Raw genomic sequence first — 26,168 nt, 5'->3', positions numbered from 1 at the left:
ATGAAGTAAATTAAGCTTTACATCTCTCACTTTTGATGTGTCAAGCATTCTTGAAATACTCAGTCCTTCCAATGTACCCCCAAAAATCTCTTTTTAAAAGAATACTATAGCAGTAAAAACTGCTCTAAGTGATATTTTTGTTAAATATACAAGATTATTAATAGCAAAATAACTTTATTTTGCTTTAGTATTTAATATCCAATATGAAATCTTAAGTGATTTAGTCAAGGTCCCATAGTTTGCCATCAAAGTGTGACTAAAATATGACCATGTGCTTCTTCATCCAATAGACTTTCCAAAACTATTCAAAGTCATCTGACATTCTCTTTCATGAAACACCCCCTTATTGATCCTTATATGGCTCTCAAAACAGAAGTTAAAATGGACAGAATCAGAAAAGGTGGTCTGTAAAATGGAACTTTCAAGGGTATTATGTATTAAACTTATGGGAAAAATAAAAGCATTATCTTATTCTGTTATTTTATTAAAAAACTCATCAAAATTACCTCACTTATTTTCAGAAGACCTCTCTTATTCTTGTTTGTTCACTTAGAAACAGCTGCAATTTACAGAGTGGGGAAAAACAAGTCAGAATTGACTTCTTGTATAGAAGAATGAAATTTGACCACTCTCTTACACCATACACACAGATAAACTCAGAATGGATAAAAGACCTTCATGTGAAGCAGAAATCTATTGGAATCCTAGAGGATAATATAGGCAGTGACCTCTTCAACATTGGCCACAGCAACTTCTTTCAAGACATGTCTCCAAAGGCAAAGGAAACAAAACCAAAAATGAACTTTAGGGACTTCATCATTTTCCTCTGCACAGCAAAGGAAACATTCAACAAAACAAAGAGGCAACCCATGGAATAGGAGAAGATATTTGCAATTGATACTACAGACAAAGGGCTGATAGCCAAGATCTATAAAGAACTCCTCAAACTCAACACTCAAAAAACAGATAATCACATTAAAAAACGAGCAGAAGACATACAAATGGCTAACAGACACATGAAAAAAAAAAATGTTCATCATAATTAGCCATCAGGGAAATTAAAGTAAAAAATACATTGAGATAACACCTTACACCAGTTAGAATGGCCATAAATAACAAGACAAGAAATAACAAGTGTTGGGGAAGATCTGGGAAAAGGGAAACACTCTTACACTATTGGTGGGAATGCAAGTTCGTGCAGCCACTTTGGAAAACAGTGTGGAGATTCCTTAAAAAATTAAAAATAGAGCTATCCTAGGACTCTGCAATTGCATTACTGGGTATTTACAGATGCATTGAAACTAGGGCGATCTGTTCCCCCATATTCATAGCAGCAATGGCCACAGTCACCAAACTGTGGAAAAAGCCAAGATGCCCTTCAACAGACAAATAGATAAAGAAGATATGGTTCATATATGCAATGAAATATTACAACTCCATCGGAGAGGATAAAGACTCAAATTTTGTATCAACATGGATGGGTCTGGAAGAGATTATGTTGAGTGAACTAAGTCAAGCAGAGAAAATAAAATATCATATGGTTTCACTTACCTGTGGTGCATAAGGAATAACATGGAGGACATCAGGAGAAGGAAAGGAAAAGTGAATTGGGGAAAATTGGAAGGGGAGATGAACCATGAGAGACTGTGGACTCTGAGAAACAAACTGACGGTTTTGGAAGGGAGGGGGTGAGGGGATGAGTGAGCCTGATTGTGGGTATGAAGAATAAAATTAAATTAAAAATTATTATATTTGTACCAAACCTTCTACCAAAAATATCTCACAAAGGATTTTCACATTTAGTCAAATAAAAGAAAACACAATGAGTTTTTATTTCCTATTACATGTCCATGTATCTCTTTTGTGCTTGACCTTCTTGTTGATTTCAAAGATTGCTTAGTAGTGCTAAAGGCAGAGGAGTTAGAAATTTATTAAAATAATATTCTATATTTTTAAGTTGTTAATTCAATACCCAAAAGGGAAATAGAAGAAAGACAGAAGGATCTGTGTGATTATTCTGCATTGATTTTAAATGCATCTAAATGCTAGATTTTTGTAATTAACTTTACGATCTTATACTTCAGTGGATTTTCCTGGAAAAGAAAAATTAACTCTTTTTTTTTTTTTTAATTTATATGCACCAAATGCTTTAAATTCAGATTCTCGTTTCTTTCTTTATTTTTTCAATATAAATTTTCTTCATCTTTCTTCTCTTCTTCTCCTCATTCAAAAGAATACACACACACACAGACACACACACACACACATATATAATTGAGTTATAAGTAGGCAAATATTTCTTCTTTTTACAGCAATTACATGAGAAAATAATACATCCTAATGCTGTGAACTTAAATGTTGCATGACTAATGATGGATAATGCATGACTAATGATGGATAATGGAGACATTTGCCTTTTGACAAGATATCTTTATAACTGTGTAATATATAGTTTAATCCTATTGCATGATATTTATTAATTGTTTTATTTCCTTAACATGGCAGAGGTAGAAAGAGAATTTCTGCTAAAAAATTACCTATAGACTCACATTTGTAGAGCACTGGATGTTATATAAGAGTGATGAGTCATAGACCTGTACCTCTGAAACCAATAATACATTATATGTCAATTTACTGAACTAAAATAATTTTTTAAAATTCCATTAATAAAACCTTATAATGTCAAAATGAAAGCTTTCAGTATTTCTCTGGGAATTTCTAGGAGTTATAAACTTAATTATACTAATAAGATACTTGAGAAAAAAACAAATTTACCGGGTTGGAGAATTCTGGTCATTGATAAAATTCCTTTTACATTTGAAATAGAATCTTACATAAATTATTTCTTAGTGCCAATGATTACCTTTAATTACTGCTTATTTTATATAATAATCTTACACAATGAAATGGGCTCCATTGTAGTATTTGGAGTTACTGATCCCTGCGATGTTTTAAGATGAGGCTAGATTGTCACTTGTCAGAAACCATAGATATTTCAATAGATAGAAATTATAAACTAAATCATAAATACTTAATTCTAAAATAGTCAGTTTATGTTACTTCCTGCCTTAAAATCCTTTGGTTCTTTGTCTTTGCTTTCCAAAAAGAATTTAAAACAACTTAAATAATCTTATACATCTATGTACAATTAGACTCATACTGATTTCTTTAGCTTTTTAAAATATTTTTTAAATTTTTTATATATTTTTTAAATTTTTTATTAGCATAAAATGTGTTATTAACCTCAGACGTACAGGTCTGTGAATCACCAGGTTTACACACTCCATAGCACATACCTTCCCCAATATCCATAACCTCACCACCCTCCCCTTAACCCCTTCCCCTCGGCAACCCTCTGTTTTGAGAGATTAAGAGTCTTTTATGGTTTTTCTCTCTCCAGGTCCCATCTTACTTCATTTATTTTTTTCCTTCTCCCCAAACCCCACACATTGCCTCTCAACTTCCTCATATCAGGGAGATCATAGGATAATTGACTTTCTCTGATTGACATATTTCACTAAGCATAATACCCTCTAGTCCATCCATGTTGTTGCAAATGGCAGGACTTCATTTTTTTGATGGCTGCATAGAATTCCATTGTATATAAACACCACTTCTTCTTTAACTATGCATCTGTTGATGGACATCTATGTTCTTTCCATAGTTTGGCTATTGTAGAAATTGCTGCTATAAACATTATTTGGCTGCATGTGCTCCTTCAGATCACCACATTTGTATCTTTAGGTTAAATACCCAGTACTGTGATTGCTGGGTCATAGGGTAGCTCTATTTTCACCTTTTTGAGGAATCTCCATGATGTTTTCCAGAGTGGTTGCACCAGCTTGCATTCCCACCAACAGTGTAGGAGGGTTCCCCTTTCTCTGCATCCTCGTCAGCATCTGTCATTTCCTGACTTGTTAATTTTAGCCATTCTGACTGGTGTGAGGTGGTATCTCATTGTGGTTTTGATTTGTATTTCCCTGATGCTGAGTGATGTGGAGTACTTTTTCATGTGTCTGTTGGCCATCTGGATGTCTTCTTTGCAGAATTGTCTGTTCATGTTCTCTGCCCATTTCTTTCTTTTTTAAATTTATTTGAAAGTCAGAGAGTAGGCAAAAAGGCAGGCAGAGAGAGAGGAAGGGAGCAGGTTCCCTGCTAAGCAGAGAGCCCGATGTGGGGCTCGATCCCAGGACCCTGGGATCATGACCTGAACAGAAGGTAGAGGCTTTAACCCACTGAGCCACCCAGGAACCCCACTCTGCCCATTTCTTTATGGGACTACTTGTTCCTTGGGTGTTGAGTTTGATAAGTTCTTTATAGATTTTGGATACCAACCCTTTATCAATATGTCGTTTGCAAATATCTTCTCCCATTCTGTCCGTTGTCTTTTGCTTTTGATGACTGTTTCCTTTGCTGTGCAGAAGCTCTTGATCTCGGTGAAGTCCCAATAGTTCATTTTTGTCCTTGCTTCCCCTGCCTTTGGTGATGTTCCTAGAAAAAAGTTACTGCGGCTGAGGTTGAAGAGGTTGCTGCCTGTGTTCTCCTCAAGGATTTTGATGGTTTCCTTTCTCACATTGAGGTCCCTCAGCCATTTTGAGTCTATTGTCATGTGTGGTGTAAGGAAACGGTCCAGTTTCATTTTTTGCATGTGGCTGTCCAATTTTCTCAACACCATTTGTTGAAGAGACTGTCTTTTTTCCATTAGACATTCTTTCCTGTTTTGTTGAAGATTAGTTGACCATAGAGTTGAGGGTCTATTTCTGGGCTCTTTATTCTGTTCCATTGATCTACATGTCCGTTTTTGTGCCAGTACCATACTGTCTTGATAATGACAGCTTTGTAATAGAGCTTGAATTCTGGAATTGTGATGCCACCAACTTTGGCTTTCTTTTTCAATATTCCTCTGGCTATTTGAGGTTTTTTTTCTGGTTCCATATACATTTTAGGATTATTTGTTCCATTTTTTTTTTTTTTAAATGGATGGGATTCTGATACGGATTACATTAAACATGTAGATTGCTTTAGGTAGCATAGACATTTTCACAATATTTGTTCTTCCAATCCAGGAGCATGGAACATTTTTCCATTTCTTTGTGTCTTCCTCAATTTCTTTCATGAGTACTTTATAGTTTTCTGAGTACAGATTCTTTACCTCAAAAAGCTAAAGAAATCATAAACAAAATAATACTGCTTTTGCTATCTTAATTTTCTCCCATTTTCCACTGATTTTAAATTCTATTTAAAAAGACCATATTCCAGGGATGCCAGTGTGGCTCAGTTGGTTAAGCAGCTGCCTTCAGCTCAGCTCATGATCCCAGAGTCCTGGGATCAAGTTCCACATCGAGCTCCTTGCTTGGCAGGGAGCCTGCTTCTCCCTCTGCCTCTGCCTGCCACTCTTCTGCCTGTGCTCACTCTCGCTCCTCTCTCTCTGACATATAAATAAATAACATCTTAAAAAAAAAAAGTAAAAAAAAAAAATAAAAAAATAAAAAGACCATAGTCCAGTACTTTTCATGATTAAGAAAAAAAAAGTACAAGTTTGCATGCCCAAGACAATTATTATAAAATCCACCATGAAAATAGAAAGAACATTTTTATAATTAATTAAAATAAATATAATGTGTATATTTCAATCCTGATGTAATTGTTTCAATAATCTACAGTTTACCTTGTATCCAGTGTTCTTCCAAGATACCCCAAGAGATTTTTGAGCAGCTTGCTAATTTGCTAGTGCCAGTATCTAGATAGTTTCATAATATTAAAAAGCATTTTGGTTTAGATAGTGTCCACCTGGAGTCATTCAAAGTAATTACAAAATTAGGATCAAAAGAGAAGTATTATTTGAAAAGAGTGTGTGAGACCTTAAAATATTGGTAACATTCAATGCTCCCTTGGGAAAAGCAATTCTACCTTGGGTTGTGCCGAAAGAGTTAATTATTTATAATATTTGGAATGATTACACTGTTTCTTGTGGCAGAGAGCATTTTAGAGCGAAGGCCACAACAATAATTTCCATGTCACATGTTATTCTAGGTGGTGGCTTTGTTTTTCTATGGCGGATAGAGAATAACCCTCCACCCTTTGAATCAGAATCATCCATCACTCCCTTATAGCCAATTGGATGTGGTGGAAGAGACATTGCATGACTTCGGAAGCTAGGTCACAAAGGGGAATGGACCTTTTGCCTCCCCTGATTGGACACAGATTTGGAGCCCTGAGCCACAGTAGAAGAGATCCTACTATTCTGAGTCTGCCATGGTACGGGGGAAAGCCGAAATTAGTCCATGAGGAGCAATCGCATGGGAAAGCTTTCAGACTACATGAAGATAAAGACGAGGGAAGAAAGGGAAAGAGGAGAAGTGGTGTATGAAGAAGGGAGGTTGAGAACGAGATAAAGGAAGAATTCACAGATGCCCCTACTGTTTCAACTCTGGCCACTACCTGACTGCAATTACAGGACAGATTCAGCTAGAAACACCCATGGAGGCCTTTCTGAATTCCTAACCCACAGAAACTGTGAGAGATAATAATATTATCCTTGTTTTAGGGAGATAATCAAAATACTTCTTAAACAAAATACTTCTTAAAGAAAATAATCAAAATACTTCCTAAACATAGCTTTTGTATCTTTAAAAAGTATTATTTACATCAAGCCTTTACCCCCGTAGTAGAAAACACCGAATGTTTGTGCTTAATATATGTTTATTGGTATTTAATTTGCTAACTTTCTTTTATTGAGGAATCTATATGTTTATACCTAAACTTTCCTCACATACTTTAATCCAGAAAAACAGCTTATGCAAAACTATACGTGTGAAATAGTTAAAAGATTCCCCAGGGCATCACTGTTTGCATATCTTGCAAATAGACCAGGGAATTTCTGAGATATGACTCAACTGACCTGGCACCTTTTCTTTCTTTTCTTTTCTTTTCTTTTCTTTTCTTTTCTTTTCTTTTCTTTTCTTTTCTTTTCTTTTCTTTTCTTTTCTTTTCTTTTCTTTCTTTCTTTCTTTCTTTCTTTCTTTCTTTTCTTTCTTTTCTTTCTTTCTTTCTTTTCTTTCTTCCTTTCCTTATCAAAATTATTCCCCAAACCCAATTGCTTGCAGTTCAGTCTGTCATTTTTCAGGTTCAAGAAATCTATACATTAGCTTTATTATTTATTCTTCACTCTGTACAAACCACTTCAAAACTCAAAAATTTAAAACAACAACCTAAGTCAGAACTGGAAGGTCCCTTTTTCACTACTTTCTGTTGGCCACAGGAAGTCACAAAGCCAATCCATATTTGGTGGGTGGAAAAATAGACAAATAGACTTCTTCTCTGCAACTGATCTCAAAAGCAGTTGGAAAATAACTGTGTCATTTTGCAAACATTCTGCCATATGAACCTAGTGGCCAGTCAAGACACACGTTACCAAAATAGAAAAAGAAATAATTGCTTTCTCTGACAGTTACCTCTGTCTCCAGACTTTGTGTATTTTTATTATTCTTACCATATTTACTTTTTATACTCACTCTAATTAACAGAAACAAGAACACCAATGTTAATATCAATTAATAGCTATTGAAACTATCCGCTAGATACTGTACTATATACTGACATATCTAATTTATTCCCCTCAGCAGTGATAGGAAGTAAATGTGATTTTAGTATGAAGTTGCGATAGAATAACTGCACATAGTTTTTATTTTATATTGTTACAAATGACAGCTGTATATTTCAAAGTAGAAACGAGCAACTGTGCATTGGCATATAAGGACCTACATAGTCTTAACACACTGGAAATTCTTCAATCGCATCTTCCGTTCTACCGTTCTCTCATTCTACTATAGGAACTCTGGTCTCCTTGTTCATCTCAAAGAGGACAGGCATAGTCCTGTGTACTGGTCATTCCATCCACCCGGAGCATTGCTGCCAGCTGTATGTATAGCTTCTTCCCTCACTTCCTTCAACACCTTAACATATAGTGGCTTCTTAATGAGATCCAGCTTGACCATGATTACTGTTGTAATCTCTCCCTCCTCCTTTCCCCCAACCTTGTCCTCTTCTGTCTTCTCCTGATGACTTGTCACCTTCTAGCATTTTATAAAATGTACTGCCAGAATTGAGATTGGCAAACTACAACCTCAGTTGTGATTGGGTCTGGCCAGATTTCTGTTTTTGTTAACAAAATTTTATTGGAACACAGCCATACTCATAGAATGATGTATTATCTAGGGTGGCTTTTCTAATACAATGGCAGAGTTGTGTTTCAACAGAAATGTAAGAGCCCTAAAGCTAAAAATATTTATTTTATGGCTCTTCAAAAAAAAAAAAAAAAGTTTTGATCTACATCAGAATGTGGACTCTAATAGGGCAGAGAGGCATTCTTTGTTCTATATATTCTAATGTCTAGAAAGGCAAGATAATTTCCAAAGACATGAATTTTCCAGGCTACCTCTCTTTTTTATATAACATACTAAATGTATTATAAATACTTTCAGATAAAATCAAAGTAATATAGGAGGGACAATTTCGAGGTGTAATACAGTTTGAAAAATATTTTCACGTTGGCATATGGGTGGCTCATTCAGTCGAGTCTCAGATTCTTGATTTCAGCTTTGGTCATGATCTCAGGGCCCTGGGATCAGGCCCCACACTGGGCTCCCTGCTCAGCTCTTAGTGGATATTCTAATTGTCTCCCTTCCCTTCTTTGCTTCTGCCGCTCCCTTGCTCATGCCTGCTCTTGTTCTCTCTTTCTCTCTAAAATAAACAAATAAATCCTTAAAAATATGTATATTTCTTGTCCAACATAGATTCATTATATGATGACATAAATACTTTTGCCTATTCCTTTCATACTAGAGTTGGCTGTTGAAAGATTTTTCTGATATATAGATGTATATGTATATACATATATATATATAATCTTGATATTATTTCTTCCTCAAAATAGATTGCTCTCTCTCCTTTAAATTCCAACTAAAAACTCATCTCTATTTTTGAATCCTTTCTAATTACTTTAGTCTAAAACATGTAACACCAGTTTTCATTCCTATATCTCCTAATAATTCTATTATTAGTATGGATGCTTTCTTATATGCTAAACAAGTTTTCTAAGTATAGATATATTTGGCACTTATATATAATTGCACTTTGGCAATTATATATTTAAAAAATAGTTTCTTGAATAGGAGTTTTGCACTTCTATCCAGTGACTGACACTGAACTTGGAATTTACTAGTCATTGTGGTCACAAGTTATCTTTGGTAAAATATAATTTTGAACCTGCTAAGTATCTGTCTTTAACTATAAGGTATTATACTTATCATTTCCTCAAATGCTAAAGGCAGCCAAATGTATATAAAAAAAGAAAAATCATTAGAAGTTCCTCAAGAAGAGAAGTTCTCAAATGCCCAAACCTCCCTTTCTTTATCCAAGGTGTAAATGTCACATCCCAGCCTTTGTCCTTCTACTTTATTTCAGACAATATTAGAAAGTGTTGACATGTGAGAGGTGGATACAAGTTTTCATTTGAAAACCATCCAACCACAGAAAAGTATTATTTCACATAATTAGGAGAGTAAATTAAAGTCAGGGCTTATCATATGAGATCAAGATTTGTTTTCAGCTCCACTGTAAGATGTATTATATTCATGCATTTGTTCAATAAGCATTTTAAACTTCCATTTCCACACACTTTATTATGAGACTATGGATAATGAAGGCAACTAATGTTTGTTTCTACCCATAAAGGAGACCATAGACTTGGAGGCATGGGCAGACAGAGTGCTACCTATCAATTCACACTGAATTCTACATTCAGATGCATATTTGCAAGATTTACATGGACTTGGTCCAATCTATATAGGCAAACATTTTACAATTAAGCTTGCTGGGGCTTTTTCTGTTTGTTCTTTATAAACATACATAGGAATTAACTTTATTTTTTTCTTCCCCAAGTCTCCTATAGTTTCATCAATTCCTTAAAAAAAATTCTGAAGGACATTTTTTTTGGAAATTTCTATAAAAAATTCCTTAAGTATCTCTCATGTTGAAGTCAATTCCTGACACTGTACGAATAAATTTAATATTTTCTTCATATTTTGAAAATTAGTATTTCAAGAAAATGTTTAAAGAACTTACATTCTCCTGATAATATCTGACATTATCATTTTTCCTAATATCCTGTTTTCTGACTACTTTTGCTTCATGTGATCTCTTCATATTCTCAATACAATAGTTAAATGTAGCTACTATTTGGCAGCCATATAGTTTTCTGTTTTGAGTTATCTAACCATTTATATAAATGGTTTACTTTATCTTCTCAATTGCATTTTAGACCTCGTCATAGCAAGGCCTTATTTATTTACTACACCCATTAAGAAACAATACTTTAGATCTTGGGACTTCATCAAGATCCAAAGTATTGTTTTTTAATGAGTGGTAGCAAATAAATAGAACTTATTGCTTGCTATGATGAGGTCTAAAATATAAGCGAACTAAGTCAAGCAGAGAAAGTCAGTTATCATATGGTTTCACTTACTTGTGGAGCATAAGGAATAACATGGAGGACATTGAGAGATGGAGAGGAGAAATGAGTTGGGGGAAATTAGAGGGTGAGACAAAACACGAGAGATTGTGGAGTCTGAGAAACAAAATGGCGTTTTAGAGAGGAGAGGGGTGGGGGATTGGGTGAGCCCAGTTGTGGATATTAAGGAGGGCACGTATTGCATGGAACACTGGGTGTAGTGGATAAACAATGAATTTTGGATCACTGAAAAAATTAAATTAAATTAAATTTAAAAAATACTTTATTAAGTGTTCATAAATATTTTAAATGATTGGTATTTTCAAAACTATAGATTGACAAAAGATATTCAATTGTTATTTCATATTTTATCTCCACAAAACAAATACTTGTGGCAAATTCCTTATCACATAGAATTTAGTAACTTCTTCAGAATTATGTACATTTAGAGCAAAATCTCCATTCTTATTCTTAACATCAAAATGGAGATTTCTTTCTGGTCTTCCACTGACATTTTCAATATAGTCTGTGCTTAAATCTCTTTATCCATTTTATTTTATTTTATTTCTTTTCAACATTCCAAAATTCATTATTTATGCACCACACCCAGTGCTCCATGAAATATGTGTCCTCCATTAATACCCCCTACCAGGCTCAGCCAACCTGCCACCTCCCTTCCCTCCAAAACCCTCAGTTTGTTTCTCAGAGTCCACAGTCCCTCATGGTTTGTCTCACCCGCCAATTTCCACCAACTCACTTCTCTCCATTTCCCAATGTTCTCCATGTTATTCCTTATGTTCCACAAGTAAGTGAAACCAAATGATATTTGACTCTCTCTGTCTGACTTATTTCACTCAGTATTATCTCTTCCAGTCCTGCACATTGATATAAAAGTTGTGTATTCATCCTTTCTGGTGGTGGCATAATACTCTATTGTATATATGGACCATGTCTTCTTTATCAATTCATCTGTTGACAGGTATCTTGGTTCTTTCCATAGTTTGGCAACTGTGGCCATTCCTGTTATGAACATTGGAGTACTGATGGCCTTCTTTTACTACATCAGTATCTTTGGGGTAAATACCCAGTAGTCCATTTGCAGGTTCTAGGGTAGCTCTCTTTTTAATTTTTTTAAGGAATCTCTACACTGTTTTCCAAAGTGGCTGCAACCAACTTGCTCTCCCACCAAAAGTGTAAGAGGGTTCCCCTTTCTCCACATCCTCTCCAACAGTTGTTGTTTAGTATCTTGTTAATTTTGGCCATTCTAACTCTTGTAAGGTGGTATCTCAATATGCTTTTGATTTGAATCTCCCCGATGGATAATGATGATGAACATTTTTTCATATGCCTGTTAGCCATTTGTATGTCTTCTTTGGAGAAGTGTCTGTTCATGTCTTCTGCCCATTTTTTGATGTATCTATTTTGTGTGTGTTGAGTTTGAGTTCTTTATAGATCTTAGATATCAGCCCTTCTCTTTGAGATCAGGAAAATGACCAGGATGCCTACTCTCACCACTGTTGTTCATCATAGTAATAGAAGTCCTAGTAACAGCAATCAGACAACAAAAAGAAATAAAAAGTACTCAAATTGGCAATGAAAATGTCAAACTCTGTCTTCACAGATGACATGATACTTGATATGGAAAACCCAAACGACTCCACCCCCAAACTACTAGAACTCATACAGCAATTCAGTAACGTGGCAGGATACAAAGTCAATGCACAGAAATCAGTTGTTTTCTTATACACTAAAAATGAAAATATAGAAAGGGAAATTAGAGAATTGATTCCATTTACTCTAGCACCAAGAACCATAAGATACCTGGGAATAAACCTAACCAAAGACGTAAAGGATCTGTACTCAAGGAACTACAGAAGACTATGAAAGAAATTGAAGAAGACACAAAAATATGGAAGACTATTCCATGCTCAGGAATTGGAAGAATAAACATTGTTAAAATGTGTATATTGCCTAGAGTAATCTATACTTTCAATGCCATCCTGATAAAAATTCCACCAGCATTTTTCAAAGAGCTGGAACAAACAATTCTAAAATTGGTATGGAACCAGAACAGACCCAGAATTGTTAAGAAAATGTTGAAAAAGAAAAAAAAAAAAAAAAAGCTGGGAGCATCATGTTGCCTGATCTTGAGCTTTACTACAAAGCTGTGATCACCAAGACAGCATGGTACAAGGACAAAACAGACACATAGACCAGTGGAGCAGAGTAGAGAGCCCAGATGTGGACCCAGAACTCTATGGTCAAATAATCTTTGACAAAACAAGGAAAAAATATACATTAGAAAAGAGACAGCCTCTTCAATAAATGGTGCTGGAAAAATTGGACAACAATGTGTAGAAGAATGAAACTTGACCATTTTATTACACCATACACAAAGATAAACTCGAAATGGATAAAAGACCTCAGTATGGGGCAGGAATCTATCAAAATCCTGGAGAATATAGGCAGTAATCTCTTCAACATTGACCACAGTAACTTCTTTCAAGAATTTTATTGAAGGAAACAAAATGGAAAATGAACTTTTGGGACTTCATCAAGATCAAAAGCTTCTGCACAGCAAAGGAAACAGTCAACAAAACAAAGAGGCAACCCACGGAATGGGAGAAGATATTTGCAAATGTGCTTAAATCTTGATCGAACCCATGTATGCCCTGCCTGGAACACACCTCCTTCAGGTATCTGCTTCCTTTGCTCTCCATTTCTTTACAGATTCTGTTCAACATTAGCTTATCAAAGAGATTTTCTTGGATTTTCTATCGAACAAAGCAAATTAGGTCCTCTTTATCCATTTGCCTAATCCCATCACATTATTATTTTTTTTAAAGATTTTATTTATTTATTTGACAGACAGAGATCACAAGTAGGCAGAGAGGCAGAGAGAGAGAGAGGAGGAAGCAGGATCCCTGCTGAGCAGATAGCCCGATGCGGGACTCGATCCCGGGACCCTGAGATTATGACCTAGGCTGAAGGCAGCGGCTTAACCCACTGAGCCCATAACATTATTTTTTCCAATAACTTTAATGTTCTCTAAAGATGTCTGTCTGTTTATCTATATATTCGTCTATCTATCATCTCTCATTTATTCACCATCTCCACTCCAAGAATAATGCTCTCTGATAGGATAAATATATTTGTCTGTTTTCATTCCTGTTGTTTCCTCAGTGCGTCCAATAGCACCTAACACATAGTATGCATTCAATTAATAACTTTTTTTTACACACCACTAATTATATCTTTTTTAAATCATTTTTTTCTTTTTTTTTTTTAAAGATTTTATTTATTTATTTGACAGAGAGAAACACAGTGAGAGAGGGGACACAAGCAGGGGGAGTGGGAAAGGGAGAAGCAGGCTTCTGGCCAAGCAGGGAGCCTGACACAGGACTGATCCCAGGGCCCTGGGATCATGACCTGAGCTGAAGGCAGAGACTTAACTGACTGAGCCACCTAGGTGCCCCCAATTCCACTTTTTTCAAGTAATATTGATGGACATCAGATGAATGGATCAAGAAGATGTGGTATATATACACAATGGAATACTATGCAGCCATCAAAAGAAATGAAATCTTGCCATTTGCGACAACATGGATGGAACTAGAGCGTATCATGCTTAGCGAAATAAGTCAAGCAGAGAAAGACAACTATCATATGATCTCCCTGATATGAGGAAGTGGTGATGCAACATGGGGGCTTAAGTGGGTAGGAGAAGAATCAATGAAACAAGATGGGATTGGGAGGGAGACAAACCATAAGTGACTCTTAATCTCACAAAACAAACTGAGGGTTGCTGGGGGGAGGGGATTTGGGAGAAGGGGGTGGGATTATGGACATTGGGGAGGGTTTGTGCTTTGGTGAGTGCTGCCAAGTGTGTAAACCTGGTGATTCACAGACCTGTACCCCTGGGGATAAAAATATATGTTTATAAAAAATAAAAATTAAAGTAATATTGAAAATATCTTAATGGATGAATGATGACTAGTAACATTCTAGACATATTCTAGTCATGTTAACATTAACATATTAACCTTAAATGTTAACATGTTTGATATTTTTTCATCATCAGTGCACAAATATGTAAATAAAATGTTATTTTAATTTTGCTATTAATTTTAAATAACTGTTATATTTTGATTCTTATTTGAAAGTAATGCTGAAAGTATAGATATCCTAATTTTTTGCCCTATCCATTCATAGGTGACTTGTAACCTAGTAAATAATACATTTATTAAAATACTCAGATTTCATTTTCAAAAATTTCCTGTGAGATATCAGGAAGAGATGTTCTTATTTTGTGCAAAGGACTATTAAGACAAAATGTTGTTTTTATCATTTTGTCCTAAAATATCTAGTTAATGACAGAATTTAACTAATGGCAGAAAATAATGATTTTGTTGAAGGTGTTCATCATTAAATTAATTCCTCGAGTTTTCCTTCGTTTGTTTGTTTGTTTTGTTTTGTTTTTAAGATTACTGCAGGGATTCTTATTTTGGATGAAGAAAGAGGAAGTTCAGCTAAGTACATGGTTGTAACCAGTTCTTCCTATGATACTTCTTCTCATTTTTAAAAATTTTGTAATGGGTTAAGGCTCATTCAACAGAGTAGAATGAGACAGAAATATTTAATAATAAACTAGTATTTTCATACACACACACACACATGCGCAGGTGTGTGTGTGTGTGTGTGTGTTTGACAACAGAATCTTCCAGAGAAACTCTCCATCTAACTCCCAGGAAGTTAATAGAATTCTAGGTATTATATAAACTATTGCTTGAATTAAGATCATGAATTAATTGTATCAGAGTGTGTCCTTGACTCTAATAGATTGCAACTAATCTATTAGCTGAGCATGTTTCTTTAAAAAGTAGGGCAACATGGCTCGGCCACTGATGAATACCCAATCTTCCAGTAGAAGAGAACAACACTGAGTCCCTGATATAGCATCGTCCCCTGGGTTATCAGGCAGATATCTGGTAGCAGACTGATTGCAGTGGACAACTTCCATCAAGGAAGGGGTAGGGTTTTGTTCTTACTGAAACAGATGCTTACTACAGATACACATTTGCCTTCTTTGCATGCTATACTTCAAAAACTATCGTCTCTGGACTTAAAGAATGTTTTATCCATTGTGATGGTGTTCTATAGCTTTGTCTGTGATCAAAGAATTTACTTCATAGCAAAAGGAGTGCAGCAATGAGCTCATGATCATAGAATTCACTGTCATCTCATGTTTTCCACTATCTTAAAGCAGTAGTTTGATAGAACACTGGAATGGCCTTTTGAAGACTTAGTTTCAAAACCATTTAGGGGGGTCTACCAATTAGAGCCTGGGACAGGGTTCTCCAAGACCATATAAGTCCTGGATCTGTATCCAATATATGTTTTTTCTCCCATAGTCAGGGTTCATAGGTCCAGGAAGCAAAGTGTGGAAGGGAGAGTGGAGCCACCTACTATTATTCCTAGTAACTTGCTAGTGAATATTTGTTTCCTTGTCCCATGATTTTATGTTCTGTTAGCTTAGAGGTGTTAGCTCCAAAGAGAAGAACGCTTCTGTTGGGAGTCACAATAATGCTTCCATTGGACTAGAAGGTAAGAGTGCCACCAGAACATTTTGGGGTTTTCATTTCTCTGAATCAATAGGCAAAAAAAAGTTGCAGTGCTGGCTAGGGTGACTGATCCTGGCTAACAATGGGAAATTAGAATACTATTCCACAGTGAAGGAAGAATGTGTCTGGAGTCCATTATGGCAATTCTTAGTATTATTATGCCTTGTGATTAAAGCCAATGGAAAATTACAGGTCAGTTCAAGCAGAATTACTAATGGCCCAGACCCTTCAAAATGAATGGTTGGGTCACCACTTCCAAGTAAAGAAACATGGATCAACAAAGGTGCTTGCTGAAGGCAAAGAAAAAAAAATTGTGGAATAGAAAAAGAAAACTACAAATAGCAGCTACATCAATGTGATCAGTTACATAAAGACTGTAATTGCCTTTTCTTATTTTTCTATGAATGCGTTTGCATGTGTGTATGTGCATGTCTGTATAGCCTATATTTTTTATTTTCTCCCTTTTTTCCTTATCATGCAATGTACGATGTATTGGTTATATATCATAGTATTTAAGTATTTTAAATTTTATATTACAGTATTTAAGAATAAACATCACTGGGGGTGCCTGAGTGGCTCAGTTGGTTAAGCAACTGCCTTCAGCTTAGGTCGTGATCCTGGAGTCCCGGATTGAGTCCTACATCAGACTCCCTGCTTGGGGGGGAGTCTTTTTCTCCCCTTTCATGCTCTCTCTCTCTCATTCTCTCTCTCTCTCTCTCTCAAATAAATAAATAAAATAATCTTAAAAAAAAAAAAAAAAAAGAATAAACATCACTCACTACTCCAGGATTTTAACCCCTCTTCTGGGGAAGGGGATAGTGATTTTTAGTTGTACTCAGGATAATTGTATCATGTTATATAGAATTATGATCTTGTTATCTTGTTCATTTGAAAATAAATATGGTTTAATAAAATGTATATAGATGCCGAGATGACAAAGGATGGACCTCTGATAGTTAATTTTATGTGTCAACTATATTAGGTCATGGAGTATCCAGATATTTGATATTTGATCAAACATCATTCTATACCTATAAGTTTATGGATAAGATCAACATTTGAATTAATATTCTGAGTAAATCATATTATCCTCCCTAATGTGGATGGTTATTATCCAATCAGTTGAAAACCTAAATAGAACAAAATGCTGAATCTTCCTCTAATAAGAAGAAACTTCTCTTGATTCACTGTACTACAATATTGCTCTTTTCTGGCCTTTGGTTCAGAATGAAATGTTGACTTTTCTTGGGTTTCCAGCCTCTGACTCTTGGACTGGAAGTTATACAATCAGATCTTCTTGTTTTCAGGTTTTTGGACTCAGGCTAAAACTACCCATCAGCTCTCCTGGATTTCTACCTTGCTGACAATAAATCTTGGGACCTATCAGCCTCCATAATCACATGAACTAACTTTCTATAATAAAATATCTATATAGATATAGATATAGATATATAGATATATATGGATGTACACATATATATTATAAATAAAATAAATTTATATATATATATATACGCACACACGCACACACACACAAATTCTGTTTATCTAGAGCACACTGATAAATACAACAGGTACTGGAGATAAAGTTAAGAATGTTAATGGAAAAGTAGGGCTAAAGGTAGGACTATTCTGAAATATCTGCCTAATTTACCAAGTTAAATGTTAAGCCAGTGAAGGGCAAGTTTATCCAGAGCACATAAGTTGCTCTGAACCTGCTGGGCTGCTGCCAATGCAGGTGTGAGTACCTGGGGTGAGAGAAGTCTTAACTGAAGCATATGTTGCTCTGGAGCATCCTCAAGATCCCTTGATTGTCATGATAGACAGGTTGGAAAACTAAATAGAACCTGTAAAAGATAATTAAGCAAATGTGAGATATTGTCATCACCCGATGGTAAAATCAGGAACATGCATTTTGCAATTTTCTTGCCAGCAAAATTCTTCCAGTATGAAGAAAGTGAATGATATTTGGAAAATAGAAGTGTAAGGAAAAACCTTACTACTCAAGAAAAGATGAGCAAGGATGTGATTCTGCAAATGCCAGACTTAACAATTTGTCAATGGTTTCCATCATCCTCAATTAATCACACACTTCATTGCTGAAAATAGCTGAGATAAACAGCACTGGTTTGCTATGATACATGAAACTTTCTGATATTTTAGAACATTGGAATTTTTAAGTGACCTTTGTTCTAGTCCCTCCGTGTGTTTTATAAGCATATAATTCCCTGTATTAAATCCTTTCCTGCCAGAAACTCATATAATCGATCCACTGTTTTTTGTTGTTGTTGCTTTTTTTGTTTGTTTTGTCTAAATCTTGGCAAGTATTTCTAATTTATGAGCACAGAAAATGAAGCAGAGATGAAAAATGAAACAAAAGTGGTACTGTGTGGACCCTAAAGGTAAAGAGATCATTAACACTTTTCTGCAATTTTTTTTTTGCCACAAGGCCCAACTTTATTTCTTTGTGTGTGTGTGTGTGTGTGTAAGTGTGTGTATGTGTGCAAAAGATATATATATATATATATATATATATATACACACACACACAAACACACATATATATATGGAGAGAGAAAGATAAAGTTTTAAATGTGTGTGCGCGCGCGTGTGTGTGTGTGTGTGTGTGTGTGTGTAGTGTTAGTTTTTTAAAAACTTATTACTGTATTTGCTCTAGCTGACATAAAAGGTACCACAGACTGGGTGGGTGACTCAGAAAAAAAATATTTTCTCATAGTTCCAGAGATGAGAAATCTAACATCAAGGTGTTGGCAGGGTTGGTTTCCTTTGAGGCCTTTTTCCTTGGCTTGTAGAGGGCTCTTTTTTTCCTATGTCTTCACATGGGCTTTCTTCTATGGGTCTGTGTCCTAATCGCCTCTTTTCAAAGGGATACTAGTCATATAAAGTCCACCCAAATGAACCCATTTTAACTTAAGTACCCCTAAAGACCACCTTATCTCCAAATATGGTCACATTATGAGATCCTGTGTATTAGAACTTTAACAAATACATTTTTAGGAGGGTGATATAATTCATCCATGATCATCACTTAAACATTATTAACCCTGAAATCTTGGGAAATTACTCTTAAAATATAGAATATTAACTGTAATTATAATATTTTAAAATCTTTATTAGATTTTAGGATGTATGTACAGGTTTCATATTTTCTCACTCTCTAAAACACCCTTAGGAGATCAACATGTTTTTACCCTCAAGTATTCAAATGAGGTCTAATTATTCAAATGAGGGTCTGAGTTGATAGGTAACTCACCCAGTGTCATTTTGAAGAGGAGAATTACCCAGAGGAGGTCCAGGCTGGCAGGCCCAGTAGATAAAAAGTTACTACAAATAGTAGGAGATAACCAGAAGCCCCACTGGCAGCAAGTGATTAACAGCCATTTCTGTCTCCGTAAACAGGCTTTCTGCCACAAGCCCCCTGCCCTGTCCTAATCATTGTTTCCCCCTAAAGCAGCCCCCACCCCAGTTTAAACCCACCTACCAGCAGTCAGCATAGCTCTTGGAACCTGACCTCTGCCACTCCCCTACATAAACACTGTAGCCCCAAAACTGGAGCCCCAGAATCCTGAGTGCCAGCTCACCTGGGACTGCTGCCTTGAACTTGAGTTCTCCTGCTTTGTTTCTCATGCGTCTGATTATTTTCCACAACAATTTAACTATACTGATGTTAAGAGTGAGACATTATGGACAATTATAATGGGGCAGGAAGATATAGAGCCTGTACTATCAGAAATGAGATAAAATAGGAATCACTCATTAACACTAAATGTTTTAGCGAACTCCACCTTTGAAATCTGAAAATGTTTTATTGTTATATTTGGAATTGTGATGCTGTGGGCAATTATGCTTTCTTGTTTTTGGACCTTCATCATTCTGCCTATATGATGAGCTCATTTCAGAATTTTCTAGTCCTCAACTTGTGTTCTTCATCTGTTGACATAATGAAAAATGAAAATAACAGGCAAAAGTTCTGAAATCCTTCTCTTATGGTTCTAATTTTGGAACACACTTCTATTGTAATGGAGTCCAAAATCATTCTGCTTGTCTTATGACAGACCAGTAAGTTGAGAGGCAAGATGCTGGGGTAAGGAAGCAGCTTTATTCAGAAAGCCAGAAAACCAAGGAGTTGATAGACTATTGTCCATCAACCATCTCCTCATGGGATGAAATTCAAACCTTTTTTGTTAGCAAAAGAGAGAAGAAGGAGGGGATTGGAATCAAAGCCGACTGACATCTGTAGACAGATCAGGAAGATCGGGTAACATCTTTGTCCTTGGTCAGTTGATCTTTGGATACAGGAAACTGGACATGTTGTTCTTGCAAATCTTGAACATAGATGGTCATTCCTGTACATACTTTCTTATCCCCTCAGGTGAGGTAGTTTTAGAAAGGGCAGTTTTCCCAAATTTTAGCGGTAAGCGAAATTCCTTTGATGATTAACTTGACTTAGTGGAGAGCCAAGCAGAAGTGTTTAAGGTTTAAACGACAGCAATAAGGGAAATAGAAGCAGTATGGAGTCAGACATCCTAAGTTTCTCCCTGTTACACTATAAGAAATATCCTGGTATTTTATTTTAAATTTTATTATTTTCAAAGATTTATTTGAAGAAGGGGAGAGGGGCAGGAGAGGGAGAGAGAATCCCAAGCAGATTCCCTACTGAGCACGGAGCATGACCCAGGTCGGGAGGGCAGCTGGATCCCACAACCCTGGATCACAACCTGAACCAAAATTATGAGTTGGGCGCTTAACAGACTGAGACACCCAGGTGCCCCAGAAATACACAGGTATCTTAAATAGGAGGATTTTAAAATATTTTATACAAGGTTCTGCTCTGAAAATAATTTGCCATATTGAAAATAGATAGGGTGCAAAGCGACAAGTTATACAGAGTGAAACAAACATGAATGAGCCTTATAAGAGAAGTAGGTTTTTGATAAGAATTGGGAAAAATTATGAAAAATGAATATTATACTATTAACCATTTTCCTCAAGTCATTTTTACATAATTCTCAAGCATAAAAAGACATGGTAATTTCTTCATCTCGTGTCTGAAAAAAATGCTAAGGGCATGGATGGTGATGATAGGAATAGTCTTTGCTTTATATACTACTTCTATGTGCCACCACCTGCTTTGCCAGCTCAGAGTTAAGAAGAATGTCAGCCTCATAGTAGTCCATACAAAGGGGCAACCTGATGAAACAGAAGAGAAATAAAATTCCCATTGCAAGATAATTATGGAATCATGCACAAACCTTTAAAGGTTAATGAGCTCTCTAGAGAAGATGAATGACAGTTCTGGAATCAGTTGTCTGCCTATAATCCATTTTCAACATAATCCTAGTTGTTGAAGATTTGACATATTACAGGTAATTTGGGGTGAATGTTAACTGTGAAAATGGTAATTTAAGTAAGCTCAACTGATATTAAAAGACACATCATTTGACCAAGAGATGAAACAAAAGAATTTAAACCTAATAGCTAGAAAAACCAAAGCATACCCTCTTTGATAAAAAACAAAGTGAATGTCTAAAAATGATCTTTGAATTCATTTATCCAGGTATTAGGTTAAATGAGACCTATCTTTTGATTCCTCTTTTTTGTGAATTTTCAAGTATACAACTAAGAAATTTTTTTTTCTTTCTAGTTAAATAATATCATGATAGAAAAGGTAATACAAAGAAAAATATTTATCAAAATATATCTGAAACACCTAGGATCCTTTTACAGTAGAGGAATACAGATTGATTTTTTTTTGAGACAGTATTTACCTACTTCATATTTACTAAAGATTACACACTCTAAAAGATGACAAAGGCCATAGCATGGACAGTTACAAGGGAAGCCATTTCATTAATTGGGGAATAAGTTAAAGAAAGAATAGTTCATAAATTTAAATTGGTGAAATAAGAAAAATTACATTCTTATTTCATATAAAAAGACAGATCTCTCTAATTTTTAAATTAACAAATGTGTTGCAAATCAGAGAAACAACATCACATATAAATTATTTTTTAATAATTATGTTTGTGCTCACGTCAACTTTTATATAGAGAATCTATTAGTATTAGTAATAACATACTAGGTGTAAATACTGAAACTAGTCTATTTTATTGTTCCAATAATTGTATTAATCACTTTATATGCATTTTTTATTCAAATACCTTAAAAACCTTACAATGTTCGTATTATTATTATTACTATTAGAAAAAAAGGTTTAAGTTACTGAGATTTTATGGACATATGATTTATCCAAAATCACACAATCCATAAATAGAGAAATTAGAATTTTAGTTTAAGTGATTTTCTATATTGCAGTCTTGAGGAGAATTTCTTTTGCTTTGGGGATTCTCAGTCTTTGCTTGTAAGGCCTTTAATTGATTGGATGAGGCTCATCCATAATATAGAGGATAATCTGCTTTCCTTAAAGTCTTCTAATTTAAACGTTAATCACATCTGAAATAGACCTTTATAACAATATCTAGATTGATGTTTGACCAAAAACTGGGTACCATAGCCTAGAAGAATTGACACATAAAATTAACCATCACAAATGTCCAATCTGTAAGCATGACTAAACTTTGACATTTTCAGGAACCTAAAATAAGTAAGCCAACAGTGATTCATTTGATGTTATGTGAGGGGTTTTAGAATAAATATGTGAGAGAGAAAGAGAGTGACAGTGACTACTCCATTTCTGCCAGTCAAATCTATTTCTTGACTAGAAAACCCTTACAAGTTTTTATTTTTCCTTAAGGTAGGTAAAAGTGTGTCTTTTTCTTTTTGTTTTGTTTTGTTTTGTTTTTATTTTGTTTTTTGGTTAGTTTGTTTATTTTGCTACTTACCAACAGAAAAGCATAAATGTTACAGATTTTATTAAATTTGATGAAAAGTAAGCAGACAAATTACTAGAACCTTCAAAGCACCATTCTAAACCCATGTATTTCTTTAAAAAAGATTTCAAAGGGGACAGCAATAAGAGCATTTTTTTATTAAGATTCTAAGCTTAATTCCAAAACTAAAATATGAATTAAAAGTTGTTCTTATCAAAAGCTTCTGCACAGCAAAGGAAACAGTCAAAAAAACAAAGAGGCAACCCACAGAATGGGAGAAGATATTTGCAAATGACAGTACAGACAAAAGGTTGATATCCAGGATCTATAATGAACTCCTCAAACTCAACACACACGAAACAGGCAAACATATCAAAAAAACGGGAAGAAGATATGAACAGACACTTCTCCCATCAAGACATACAAATGGCTATCAGACACATGAAAAAATGTTCATCATCATTAGCCTTCAGGGAGATTCAGATTAAAACCACATTGAGATATCACCTTAGACCAGTTAGAATGGCCAAAATTAACAAAACAGGAAACAACATGTGTTGGAGAGGATGTGGAGAAAGGGGAACTCTCTTCCACTGTTGGTGGGAATGCAAGTTGGTGCAGCCTCTTTGGAGATTCCTCAAGAAATTAAAAATAGAGCTTCCTTATGACCCTGCAATTGCACTCTTGGGTATTTACCCCAAGGATACAGATGTAATGAAAAGAAGGGCCATCTGTACCCCAATGTTTATAGCAGCAATGGCCACGGTCGCCAAACTATGGAAAGAACCAAGATGCCCTTGAACGGACAAATGGATAAGGAAGATGTGGTTCATATACACTATGGAGTATTCTGCCTCCATCAGAAAGGACGAATACGGTGGAGGAGTCAAGATGGCGGAGAAGTAGCAAGCTGAGACTGCTTCAGCTAGCTGGAGATCAGCTAGATAACTTATCTAAAGATTGCAAACACCTGAAAATCCATCGGCAGATCGAAGAGAAGAAGAACAGCAATTCTGGAAACAGAAAATCAACCACTTTCTGAAAGGTAGGACCGGCGGAGAAGTGAATCCAAAGCGACGGGAAGATAAACCCCGGGGGGAGGGGCCGGCTCCCGGCAAGCAGCGGAGCAACCGCGCACAAAATCAGGACTTTTAAAAGTCTGTTCCGCTGAGGGACATCGCTCCAGAGGCTAAACCGGGGCGAAGCCCATGCGGGGTCAGCGTGGCCTCAGGACCCGCAGGGTCACAGAAGGATCGGGGGTGTCTGAGTGTCGCAGAGCTTGCGGGTATTGGAACGGGAAAGCCGGTTGCAGAGACAGAGCCGACAGTAAGCTCACAGCTCGGTGTTACCTTGAACCGGTCACAGGCTCGGTGAGCTCGGAGCGCGGCCGGAGGTCAGGCAGACGGGAGTAACTGGGCGCTGTTCTCTGAGGGCGCACTGAGGAGTGGGGCCCTGGGCTCCTCCGGCCCGAGACCAGGAGGCCGCCATTTGTATTCCCGTCCTCCGGAACTCTACGGAAAGCGCTCAGGGAACGAAAGCTCCTGAAAGCAAACCCAAGCGGATTACTCACCCCGGCCCCGGGTAAGGGCGGTGTAATTCTGCCTGGGGCAAAGACACTTGAGAATCACTACAACAGGCCCCTCCCCCAGAAGATCAACAAGAAATCCAGCCGAGACCAAGTTCACCTACCAAGGAGTGCGGTTTCAATACCAAGGAGAGCAGCAGAATTCCAGAGGAGGAGAAAGCCAAGCACGGAACTCATGGCTTTTTTCCTGTGATTTTTTTTTTAGTCTTGCAGTTAATTTAATTTTTTCTTTTTCATTTTTTTTTTTTTTCTTCTCGCCTTCGGGTAAAAATTTTTTTTTAACTGTTACCTTTTTCTTTTTTAACGATTTTTTACTAGTTTATCTAATATATATATTTTTTCTTTTTTACATTTTTCTTAGGTGTTTTCTTTTTTAAAAAAATTCTTTTCTTTTCTTTTTTTTCTTTTTCTTTTTTCTTTTTTTTTTCTTTCTTCCTTTTTGAACCTCTTTATATCCCCTTTCTCCCCACTCACGATTTTTGGATCTCTTCTAATTTGGTTAAAGCATATTTTCCTGGGGTTGTTGCCACCCTTTTAGTATTTTACTTGCCCCTTCATTTACTCTTATCTGGACAAAATGACAAGACGGAAAAATTCAACACAAAAAAAAGAACAAGAGGCAGTACCGAAGGCTAGGGACCTAATCAATACAGACATCGGTAATATGTCAGATCTAGAGTTCAGAATGACAATTCTCAAGGTTCTAGCCGGGCTCGAAAAAGGCATGGAAGATATTAGAGAAACCCTCTCGAGAGATATAAAAGCCCTTTCTGGAGAAATAAAAGAACTAAAATCTAACCAAGTTGAAATCAAAAAAGCTATTAATGAGGTGCAATCAAAAATGGAGGCTCTAACTGCTAGGATAAATGAGGCAGAAGAAAGAATTAGTGATATAGAAGACCAAATGACAGAGAATAAAGAAGCTGAGCAAAAGAGGGACAAACAGCTACTGGACCACGAGGGGAGAATTCGAGAGATAAGTGACACCCTAAGACGAAACAACATTAGAATAATTGGGATTCCAGAAGAAGAAGAAAGAGAGAGGGGAGCAGAAGGTATACTGGAGAGAATTATTGGGGAGAATTTCCCCAATATGGCAGAGGGAACAAGCATCAAAATTCAGGAGGTTCAGAGAACGCCCCTCAAAATCAATAAGAATAGGCCCACACCCCGTCACCTAATAGTAAAATTTACAAGTCTCACTGACAAAGAGAAAATCCTGAAAGCAGCCCGGGAAAAGAGGTTTGTAACATACAATGGTAATAATATTAGATTGGCAGCTGACTTATCCACAGAGACCTGGCAGGCCAGAAAGAGCTAGCATGATATTTTCAGAGCACTAAACGAGAAAAACATGCAGCCCAGAATACTATATCCAGCTAGGCTATCATTGAAAATAGAAGGAGAGATTAAAAGCTTCCACGACAAACAACAACTGAAAGAATTTGCAAATACCAAACCAGCTCTACAGGAAATATTGAAAGGGGTCCTCTAAGCAAAGAGAGAGCCTACAAGTGGTAGATCAGAAAGGAACAGAGACCATATACAGTAACAGTCACCTTACAGGCAATACAATGGCACTAAATTCATATCTCTCAATA

Source organism: Mustela lutreola, chromosome 1, assembly GCF_030435805.1.
Source record: "Mustela lutreola isolate mMusLut2 chromosome 1, mMusLut2.pri, whole genome shotgun sequence".
NCBI classification, from domain to species: domain Eukaryota; kingdom Metazoa; phylum Chordata; class Mammalia; order Carnivora; family Mustelidae; genus Mustela; species Mustela lutreola.
Note: the sequence above shows the minus strand (reverse complement) of the source record.